The sequence below is a fragment of the Aptenodytes patagonicus genome, chromosome 14 (genome assembly GCF_965638725.1).
Source record: "Aptenodytes patagonicus chromosome 14, bAptPat1.pri.cur, whole genome shotgun sequence".
In the NCBI taxonomy this organism is placed as follows: domain Eukaryota; kingdom Metazoa; phylum Chordata; class Aves; order Sphenisciformes; family Spheniscidae; genus Aptenodytes; species Aptenodytes patagonicus.
The window spans coordinates 5,605,226-5,616,760 of NC_134962.1; positions in this window are offsets into that span (position 1 = coordinate 5,605,226).

Consider the following 11,535-nt stretch of genomic DNA (forward strand, 5'->3'; position numbering starts at 1 on the left):
GTAAGCTTAGGAACCCTTGGATCAATTTACTGCTTTCTGGGTTTTTTTTTTTTTGGAGTTGAGTGGTTTTAATGCAGACTTGTGGTCTGTTTTAAGTTGTGCTATTCTATGAAGCTCTCGTCTCCTAAATGATGTTAATTCTCCCTGCATTGCATAATTTTGATTTCTCACTTGGTGGAGGAAGGGAAAGTACCTGTGAATACATCTCAGTTCTGTAAGGCTCCTCTTAGGTGCTGCGTGCAAATGGCTGCTAATATATGTCTCTCAGTTCTCTGGGAGACAGAGGAAGGTCTTATCTTGTTGGTCTGATATCGCTGGGGTGCTCCGAGTCTCCTCCTGACACTGCTCGTACTGCCACTGAGAGAGAGGCTTCACAAACCTACACTTTCCCATGTGTCTGGCCAATCATAGAATCATAGAATAGTTTGGGTTGGAAGGGACCTTTAAAGTTCAATGTTCTTCCTAATTCATGTTCATGGCTTTCCTTTATTTGCTGCTGATCTCACTCCCGTGCCCATTTTTCAGGCTGTTATCTCTGTTGGTTTCAGCACCCGCTCATCAGCTAATCCCCTGAGCCTCTGCCATCTTTCATAGCAAGGGAAAGCACCAGAGGTCTCTGATGCTGGTTGTATTTTTTCCACAATGACCCACAGCCTAGTCATTTCCCTCCTCACCCATTTGAATTTGGAAATAAAAAACCAACAAATGAATTAAAACTCGACCTGACTGGATCCCCTTGCTGCTTTTTCTTCAATTCTCTCAAGTATGTTAACTTGGCAAGTGAAGATGGACGTGGTAAATTAGAGGTTTTGTGACTAGACTGGAAACGTACTCAGGCCTGAAATGTTGCGTTGAAACCAGTCTTCAAGGATGTGTTGGAAGTAGTCTGATGACACAGCTATTCATTAAATGCTTTGAAATTCCTTTTTTTATGACTTGTGGAAGTTCCAGGGCTTCTCACAGGGATTATTGGCTTAGGTGCAGCTCCCCATAAGCACAATTAGACTCTGAATCGGTTTACTTCAAGCCAACTTGATACGTCTGTCCTGATCTTCCATGTTTCCAGTATTAACCAAAGTTAAGAGAGTTTGGACAGAGCCAGCTTAGTTCTTCCTGAACCCAAAAGCGTGTAGGAATGTCCATCCATCATGTAAATGGAGAAAACCAGCATGTAAATGGAGCCAAGGGAAGTCAGAACAATGGAATGAAGTGGAAAGACATGTGGTAGTGAATGTCGTGGTTTAACCTCGGTCAGCAACTGAGCACCACCCAGCCACTCGCTCACTCCCCTCCTCCCCCGGTGGGATGGGGGAGAGAACTGGAAGAGTAGAAGTGAGAAAACTCGTGGGTTGAGATAAAAACAGTTTAATAATTGAAATATAATAATAATAATAATAATAATTAATAATATACAAAGCAAGTGATGCACAATGCAATTGCTCACCATCCGCCAACCGATGCCCAGCCAGTCCCCGAGCAGCAGCCCCCCCGGCCAGCTTTCCCCAATTTATATACTAAGCATGACGTCCCATGGTATGGAATGTCCCTTTGGCCAGTTGGGGTCAGCTGTCCTGGCTGTGCCCCCTCCCAGCTTCTTGTGCACCCCCAGCCTTCTCAGTCCATAGAGCATGGGAAGCTGAAAGGTCCTTGACTAGTGTAAGCACTGCTCAGCAACACCTAAAACATCGGTGTGTTATCAACATTGTTCTCATCCTAAATCCAAAACACAGCACTGTACCAGCTACTAGGAAGGAAATTAACTCTATCCCAGCTGAAACCGGGACAGTGAGAAAGCAACAAGTTCCTGAAAAGCCCTCCCAGAAGATGCAGTACTTGCTGTGAACAGACTAGTTGAGAAAAACTTGCTAAGTTTTATGTTTATTTTTAGTAATAAATGTTTTGGCTGTCTCCAATGAAACTACTTTGTTAAAATATCAAATTGCAGATTTTAGAGTAGTAGAATGCATATAGTGAGACAAAAGAAGAGCAAGCTGTAAACATGTTTTGCCACTGGTGTACATATATTAAGAAGGATTTTTTTTTTTTTTTTAAGCAAAAGTCAGTCACTGGTTAAATAACTATTGCATGTAACTGCCTTTTTTGGCTTTCTTTTCAGAAGACGTTTGAAACAAGGCATGTAGCTTGCTACTGTGTTATCATTTATGTAGATTATGGGAAATAACTGAAAGATCCATTCATGGGTAATTTAAACATATTCTTTTTTTCAACAAAATTATCTGACACACTTAAAAAGAGGCAGTTCAACATCCAAGTTAACTGCCTGTTGGAACGCTAGCCCTGAGTCTTCCCAGAAGAATGTAGAATGAATTTAACTTTTCAGGGGGCAAAGATATTTAAAGCAATATAAGCTATGTAAAGAGCTTAGGGATAGTCAACTAAATAGTTTTCTGTTGACTCAAGCACTCTTTTTCTTATTGTCATGCAGCATGGGATCAAGGGTGGTGGAAATATGCATGTGAGGAAGCATGAAGAAATGGCTCGCTCTCTTTGTATATCTTAGTGGCTTTTTTAGACTTGGCCTTACTGCAACATAGTTACTGTTGCTACAGTCCAATCTGGAAACTTTCCATCAGAAATGCTATTTTGAGTACTGACTTCTAAATGTTTTGTATCTCATTGTTCTGAAATTTGTCACATCTAGAGCTTGGGAGGCAAATTAAATCCCATTTAATTTTAGATGGATTCTTTGCTGTGCTAAAGACCAGATTTGTTTTTGTTACTTTTTTGGCTTAAGATTTCTATTGATTTCTGAAGCCAGAAACATTACAGGGTTGCAGAGGTGGGTAGCGTAGTCATCTGAATGACTCGGGTAACTTGGCATGAGATGTGAGCTTTGTGTGTAAACTAAGACATGGGGTTTTTTTTAAATGTTTGGTATTAATCTGACTTTGTTTCAGCTGAGCTGAATTACAAGTACAATGAACACAGTGCTTCTGGAATTCCTATTCATGCAATACAGATGCTCATTAACTTTAGCAAGACTTTTGACATGGTCTCCCACGGCACCCTTGTGTCCAATTTGGGATATTAGTGTAGACAGGTGAAATACTAGGTGGATGCAAAAGATGGCTGGACTATTGGGCTCAGAGGGTACTGGTTAATAGTTGATTCTGTACCTGGAGTCCAGTTACCAGTGGAGTTCCTGAGAGTCTGTTCTTGGACCTGTCTGTGTAATATCCTATTTAATATCTTTACTGATGACCTGGAGGAGGAAATGGAATGTAGCTTCATTAAATTTGCATGACACCAAATTGGAGGGAGCAGTCAATACACGTGAAGGTAGCGTTGCTGTTTAGAATGACCTAGATAGCCTGGAGGAATGGCCCAACCAGAACCTCATGAAATTCAGCAAGGACAAATGCAAAGTCCTGCACCTGGGACAGATTGACCTCACTCAGTGGATGACTGGCTGGGTAGCAGCTCTTCTGAACAGGATCAGGAGTTCTGGTGGGCTAAACATGAGCCAGCAGTATCCTGGGCTGTGTCAACAGGAACATAACCAGTAGATTGAGGGGCATGATTATCCCCCTTTACTCAGCACTCATTAGACCCCATCCTGATTACTGTGTCCAGTTTTAGGCTCCCCAATACAAGAAAGATGGTAAACTTGAGCAAGTTTAGTGCAGGGCCACCAAGATGATCTGGAGGCTGGAGCGCGTGATCAGTGAGGTGAGGCTGAGACAATGCTTACCCTGGAGAAGAGAAGATGTCTTCAGGTTTGAATACCAGCATACCAGTATCTCTGAGGCAGTTACAAACTAGATGGAACCAGACTCTTTACAGAGCTGCATGTTGGGAAAATGAGACACAACAGTCATAAGTTGAAACAGGGGATCCCAGCTGCATATAAAAGGGGGCAAAAAGAATCATTCTGAGGATAATTATGCATTGTAACAAGTTTCTCAGAGAGATTCTTGAATCTCCATTCATAGAGGTTTTCAAAATCTGACTGGACAAAGCCCTTGGTGCCTTCCAACCTGAATGATTCTATGAAATAACATCTAAGCAAATAAAAGTAATCCAGTGCACTTGTCTCCTCATGGAGGGTTTTATTCTGCCTACAGAAACTACCACCAGAATGTGGATCTTGAATGTTCGTCCACTAAGAAATGTAGTGAGACAGTCACCTTTGCTTTATGAGTTTCATCACACTAGTGCAGATTTGACTTAGTCATTCTGTCTAAAAGCTGTTATCTCTAAACAGAGATTTTAGTTGTAAGACTGGAAGAAGGAATCTTAAGGGGAAGATCTGGAAGTTGGAAGAGGAAGAATACAGTCAAGAACATAGTCACGCATCTGAACCGTGACTGACTGATTTCAGAGATTTGGCAGATACTTTTAATCATGAACAATATGTTTCAGTGATTGCTGCCAGGGTGCTTTTTACAATGAGGCTAAACTTCCAATTGTTAACCCTGAACACGATAATAATATGAATGTCTGCAAACATTTTTCAGCCTTCTGTGTATCTATCTGGATTCCCACTTGCAAAATTTTGATGCATTTTGGGCGTAAGTGCATGTGCTCCAAATCTCTTTGCATAGTGGTTAGTAAATTAAAATATTGGCAAGGATTGTTGTTGCTTCCAAAAGCAAAATACCAGCAAATACATGTATTTTCAGATCTACCTTAGAAACTCTGTCTTGATCATATTATCCAGGAGGCAAGGGTAAGTGGTAAGATTTCTCTCCTTCTGGCCCCGTTTTTTTTGCAGGGGCATTGTAATTAAACCAAGACTGGTGATTTTTTTTTTTTTTTTGAGGTGCTCTTCTTACACAGTCTGTTCTTGATGAATACAAAATGGAACATCTGATAGACTTAGCAATAAAGGCAATGCAGTTACATTTTAGTAACTGATCCAGCTGGGATAAATTTTCATAATGCATTAGTCACTACTGTGTGAATTAAGGTGGAGAGAAACAGTAGATGTAGACATTGTGTCTGATTCTATGAATGACAGGGATTTCTACGAGAAGAGCTGCTTGATCGCATTCTCTAGCGACCTCCTGTGTATAATTATTTTGTACAGCGAGTGGCCGTGTTCTAGCTTCACTTTAAATATCCCAGAGGAGGTATTTAGTAGATGTAACTGCAGTGGAACATTCTCTGGCTGTATTTTCCTTCTTTTCAGTTTAAATCTTATTACATGACCTATTGTTTCCCTAAAATTTTTACCAATTCCTTTCCTTCCTAAAGGGAATTCTTCCTCTGAGCATTTCTAAGCAAATTCTTCACATCATATGTTTCAGTCAAGCTTTTCTCCTGGTTATATTGGTATGTTGTCACTAAATTTAATTGGACCACATTGGTGTAATTGAGAGCAGAAGATTGGTTCCTTTAATCTTTCTGCAAAAGTAATCTATTTCCCCAATCAGGTTTTTTTCCCTGCTTGGAATTTCTTCACATTTGTCAACATCTTCAGGGTAAGGAGGTTCTCCCAGTTCTAATAGCACCTGAATTCTTTTTGAAGCACCGAACATGTTTCCGCAGGCACGTTATTTATGGATATTTCCCTAATTCCACTTCTCTGACTATTGTCCAACAGTTCACATCTGCCTATCCACATCTGGTACAAATAAAAAAAAAATTGTGTTTTTCATATCAAACGTAATAATGACCATTTTGCTTTTGTTCTTATTAAATCAAAGTTTGTAAATCCTTTTTATGTAATCTCTTAAGCTTTATAATATTGCACAGGATGAGGCAGCTTTTTTGTGCTTTATTTAGCTATATTTACTTTCTTGCTTCTGGACAACTAGTGATTTGAGGTCTCAGACCTTTGTATCATTTCCCTTTTAAATATTTGCTCCATTTTGAGCTAGCATAAACCATAACTAGAATCAACAGAGTTATGCAAAACTTCCTCATAAGAGGGATGAGTTGGAATAAAAACCACTCGTGGGCTGCAGAGGCTGAGATGATGTGTTTTATGCCTGTATTGCCTTCCATTTGAGGAGCTCAATGCAAATTATTCCCTGTAAGCAATGGCAACATTGAGAGGCATTGTAGAGTTAATGGTCAAGTTACTTTTTAAGAGGTGTAATTTTCCCTGTTCCTCCTTTCAGCCGACACACATAAACATGTATGTGCACATAGCTATCTAAATTGCTAGTTGTGCCAATCTTGTAACTGCATTTGTACATACAGGTTTTGAGATTCGAGCTAACTATTATAGCCCTGGCTTAGCTTCCCAGTAAAGTATTCCTCTTCTCAGACTGTGGTTTCCTAACATAGGTAGGAACAACCCTGGCTCCCTTTGCCCTCTTTAGTTGCTAACCTAGGTTGCTGTCAGGGCATGCTACGGAAATAAATTTTGCTCTTTTCTTTTTGCATTAACCATTTTGATGGAGAGGGGGAAGTTTCTGTAATGGCTCCTTTTTACAGAGGAGAGAGGACAACAGCAGCTCATCTGTATGACCCTGTCATACTCCCAGCTGTGTATTTGAGACAAAATGTTTCATCTGGGAATGTACAATGAAATGAGAAGGATGTTTTCAAGAAAAATCTGAATATGATAGGTATAAGAAAGAATGATAAACCATAGAAAGATTTTTAGATATAAACACTGACTATAGCTCTATCGGTGTAAAAAGAGTGGGGAGGGCTGTTGATTTGACCTTAATTTTGCCCCATGAATACCTCTGTAATGTGTAAGGGGCTTTGCTTTGCAGAGGTTAAGTGTAATTCAGAAAGATACATTGAAGCCTGACTCCATAAAGGCTTAGCTGTCTACATTTGCCCAGAATGATTGACCTCGTCAGCAGTACTACTGAACCTAAGGAGCATTCAAAGACATCTGGAAAACAAGACCACCGTAGGTTATGAAACACAGATCCCACAGCTTTCATCCAACTGCTCGTTTTGTTAATGGCATAAGAATCTTTGAAAAGAATCAGTCTCTAATATATCTGAACTAGCTCACTCTGAAACACTTCCAATCCTTGCTGGATCCAGTACACGCTCCTAATATTATATCCATGTTGTACTTAGAATTGCTTGTTTTGTCAATCAGTGAAACAAAATCATGATGCAAATGCATATACACAAAACTTGTGATGCTTATAAAACTGGATTATGGATTAATTAATTGACTGTATTAGAATCACCTTGTTTTGTTTTGTTTTTTAAACCTTAACAATTATTAGGGACTGATAATGAGACTTACATAGTGGTTTTTTTAAAGCCAAAATAGTCTGTACACCCCTGGCACAGGAATCCTTTTTGACTACTTTGCAAAGCACTCACAAATATGTTCAGCTGAGTCATTCAGTTCAGTTCAGTTGTTTAACTGGCTCTTGTAGTTCTTCTAAACTCAAGAATTACATAAATACAGAACACATTTAGGCAGTTGTCGTGAGTAGTCAATAGGTACATTGACTTTGACTGTGAGAAAGAAAACTGCTTTTTTATATTTCTGTACTGCTTAAACGTAAGAGAATGGCTTATAACCAAACTGTGGTAACGTTACAGTTCCCTGGAAGACACAGCTTTTAAGTTATCTGCTTCCATGTGACATTTATCCAGTTCCACCAGAACACTTTAAATGTGCTGTTAAAATCTTACAGTATTTTAAAGTAAAAAAAAAAAAAAAAAATTGACCTTTTCATCCATGTGACTTTTCTGGAATGCTGATGGTAAATGAAAAATACAGACCGGGAGTCTTAATCTGCAGCCATAATTCCACACAAATCCTTAAGGTAAAATTAATGGTTTAGCAAAGCTACTTAACTACATGAAAATTATTATAATCTAAACACTTATGAATAGGAACAAATTTGATTGTGTAAATAAAACATAGGCAACATACAAAACCAGATATACATTGCGAGTAACGCAAAACAAATGTGTTTAGACACCACCCTCTGTGTGTAGCAGTAGTGCATATACAGCCACGTAAGTACTAAATATTTTAAGCATTGTGTTTTGGGGAATCTATTGACAAACTAGAATTTATGAATAAAAATAGGGCTGGAAAGAAAATCTGTTCCAACCTTAAATAATATCATACCCATAATAAGAAATACTGGCCTAAATTGTTACTGAAGTTGTCGAGTGATGAAGAGTCTATAACCTCCCTGGGTTATTTGTAACATGCTTTGTTGCTCCTTAAATAGGAAGCTTTACTTAATACCTAGTTTATATGCTGCAAATTAAGCCCATCATTTCATAACCTCCCAGAATGGATGTGGAAGACAGATGATTGTGATAGTCTTCCCACATTCTTCTGCTGAACTTTTGTGTGCATATTTCCTTAATTTTCTCTTCTGATAGCTAGCCAGCTCTTGTATCTTTTCTCATCAATTACATATTCAAGGCATATCTTTGTATTTGTTGGTGATCTCTGGGCTTGCTCTGGTTGGTTCGCACCCCTCTCATCCACCCTTGCGCATGAGTTAGGGTTTGCCAGGCAGATCAGTGAAGTATCAATAATTAGTAAGATGTAATATAAAAGTTTGAAACAGTAAGAAATAGTTTGTTCACATCTAAAGAGGGAAAATCTGAAACATCCACTTATTTACAGTCTATTTGAGTAGATGCAGGTGTTGAATATAGATCTTATGAGTGATCAGTATTCCTTATTAATTTGCTTCCTTCGATAGAAGGAGGAAAATGTTGATGAGATGCGTTCTTGTGCAAAGGAATTTCAAATTTGCTTATAGCAAAGCAGTGATCTGTCAGAACTGCTGCTGACTTTGAAGGGTAAAGAAACACAGATTTTTCTCTGTGCCTGGTGCCCTCATGTGGCTTTGATGTTCAGCTTCTTGCGGATTAATTAAATACATCACTGCATGGCTGACACTTTTGCTGTGTAAAAGGTAGAGAACAGTTTGCCTGTATAGCCTTGTATGTTGTTCTGTGAATACAGCATCTTCTGGAAAGCCAAAATATGCTGTTTGCCATATGTCCAGCTGGATTTGGATATGCAAACTCCTTGAGTTCCCTAACTTAAACCGAGAACATTTCTCACAGTCTTCACACATTGGTGTACGTGATTCAGACCTTACTCCTCCCAGGGCTGTTATGGCTAAAAAGATTTGTGCTAGAGTCGCTACCTTCTTTAGTGATACTGTTAAAAATGCCACCATAGATCTGTTGGTGCTTTTAAAGAACTACGATTTTTTGGTTTTCAACTCTAATGTTAGGTCAAATTTTTATATTGCATACTGAACGAAAATATCAAGGATTACTTCGGTCAGGAAATAGAGCTTAAAATGTACTTTCTCAGCTCATTTAAAATTGTCCCATTTTTCTTCCAGCTACAGCTGCGGTATGACAAAGAAATTTCTATATTTAATGCTGTAAAATATACACAGGATAAATGTTTCTTTGCACAGCACTTCTGAGACTGTCATTAGAATATTTCTAAGTTACTGATGTAGAAATTCCGCTTTAAAACACAACATTTAGCCACAAACATTATGCAAAATACTTTATCTAGCATATTCATTACATGTCCATAAATTATAATAACAAAACTCTTGCACAAGCAAGAGGTGAATATACTGGCTGTGGAGGCTGCCGGTATGGTTTGATGCAATGGTTTTCTCGTACTGTGCTTTAAAAAGGTGCTTGTCAAAGCTTTTCTTTACAGCTGGATCAGGCAGATTTAATAGGTTTGGAAATCTTCCATTAGCTCTAAAAGACTATATATACTTTTTTAAGAGACTTTGCAGAACTTTGAAACATTTGAAATTTTACTGCGTCAAATTTTTGGATGGAATGGCACGGAATTGAAAATTCTGATTAAAAATTGAAAAAACCCCTTTCTTGTCATCCATACTAGTATTAACGAAGATATATAGGGAGTTTGAAAATGAAGATGGAAAGAAGTTTGAAAATGAAGATCTGAAGCTAAAGCAGCTGAAACCGGGCATGTGCTTTTTTGTTAGTATGATTATCTAGTGAACGTATTCACGCAAGTACCTGCGTGACAGCAGTCGTATGGCCTTTAACAGCGCACGCCCAACAGCATTGCTGGGAACGCTGACTCGTGTATTTCTGTAAGCATTGCGTTTCTTTTTCTCCTCCTTTTTCTACAGACTCAGAATCTAGTTGTAACTTTGAGTGATTCCATCAGAAGAAATGTTCCAAAACTTTGAATGGTTCAATATTGTGGTAATATTGATGGCATCTCCTCCCCCTCCCTCTTCCCTCTTCTTTTCCTCTTTTTCTCCCAAATTGGAGTTACATTAGTGTACTTCTTTGAACTCACACTATTTAAATTCTTTGCACCTAGGATTCACCCAAATACCTCTCCGGTTTGTCTTGGAGCACAAATACTGAACAGAGCAAGAAAGATTTCAAGACAGTTTTTTCTTTGATCTTTCTTGTCCCTGTAATACCAAACCCAGGGAAACTTGTCATATTAATGATGTTATCAACATTTTTCTTGCTAATAATCTTAGTCAGAAGTTTCCTGAGTAACATGTTAATTCTTCTGCTAAGGTTTGAGGTAGACCTAGAAATTTAGCATAATTGCTACTTAAAATCATTAAATGTTAATATGCTTGAACTCTAATACTAGTGCATGTACTAAGATCCTCATATTTCATTTTTATTGATAAAATAATTTAACAGTATAAAGAGAAAAATCTAATATAAAAGCAATCTACAGCTATATCATTCTTTTCAGCTGCATCATTCTAAGGAAAATGGTATTTTCTGTACTGTATCTCAGTCAACAAAATATGCAATTTGCAGTGCCTTGCAATCCACCGTTGTTGATGCCATTCATTCTTCAACTATATGCCCGTGCTTGCTGAGCTCTAAATACCAAGCTTCCCAAGTGAAGGAGGCTGTTACTTCACCTTATCCTCTCATGGTGTGGTATGTGGAGATAAACTGAAGTTTACAGAAGTCTGCCATAAAGTGTAGCAAAAGAACAGACCGGTTCACTGTATGTCTGAGCTGCAAATTCTGATCACAACCCAACAGATCAGTAGTAATACTATTGTTATAAAACCCCAGCACTTAGTAAATGAGAAGTAAAGCAGGTGAATAGAAAGGCATAATTCCTTAAACTAATATTCCTAGATTTTTTCCTTGCAGTTTTGACACCAATTATTGGTGTAATTGGTGTAATATTGTAGCGTTTTTAGAAAGGGAAAAATGTCTTTCATGGTTCATCCTCTATTCTGAAAGAGTAGATTTTTTTCCTAACTTTTTTTTTCTTTTACACATTAGAATTAGGAATTGGTGTAATATTTTGATCATGATTTTTGTTTTCTGTACCAATAATAAATTTATGAACATAATTTGAGGGTAAAGGTGAAGCTCTGTATGGACAACCTCAAGTCTTGTCAAGTTTGTAAGACATCTGAAAACACAGGAATTGCATGGGACTTAGCACTCGTTTTATCTCTGTTAGCTGTTTTGGCATCTTTTTGCACATATACATTTATTTTTCTCATGTAGTATACTAGATTTCTTTGTGAGTATGATCTATATAAGCTTACTTGTGCATGATTAAAGTAAAAGCAATTCCAAATATCCCATGTAGGTTAATCCATAAAA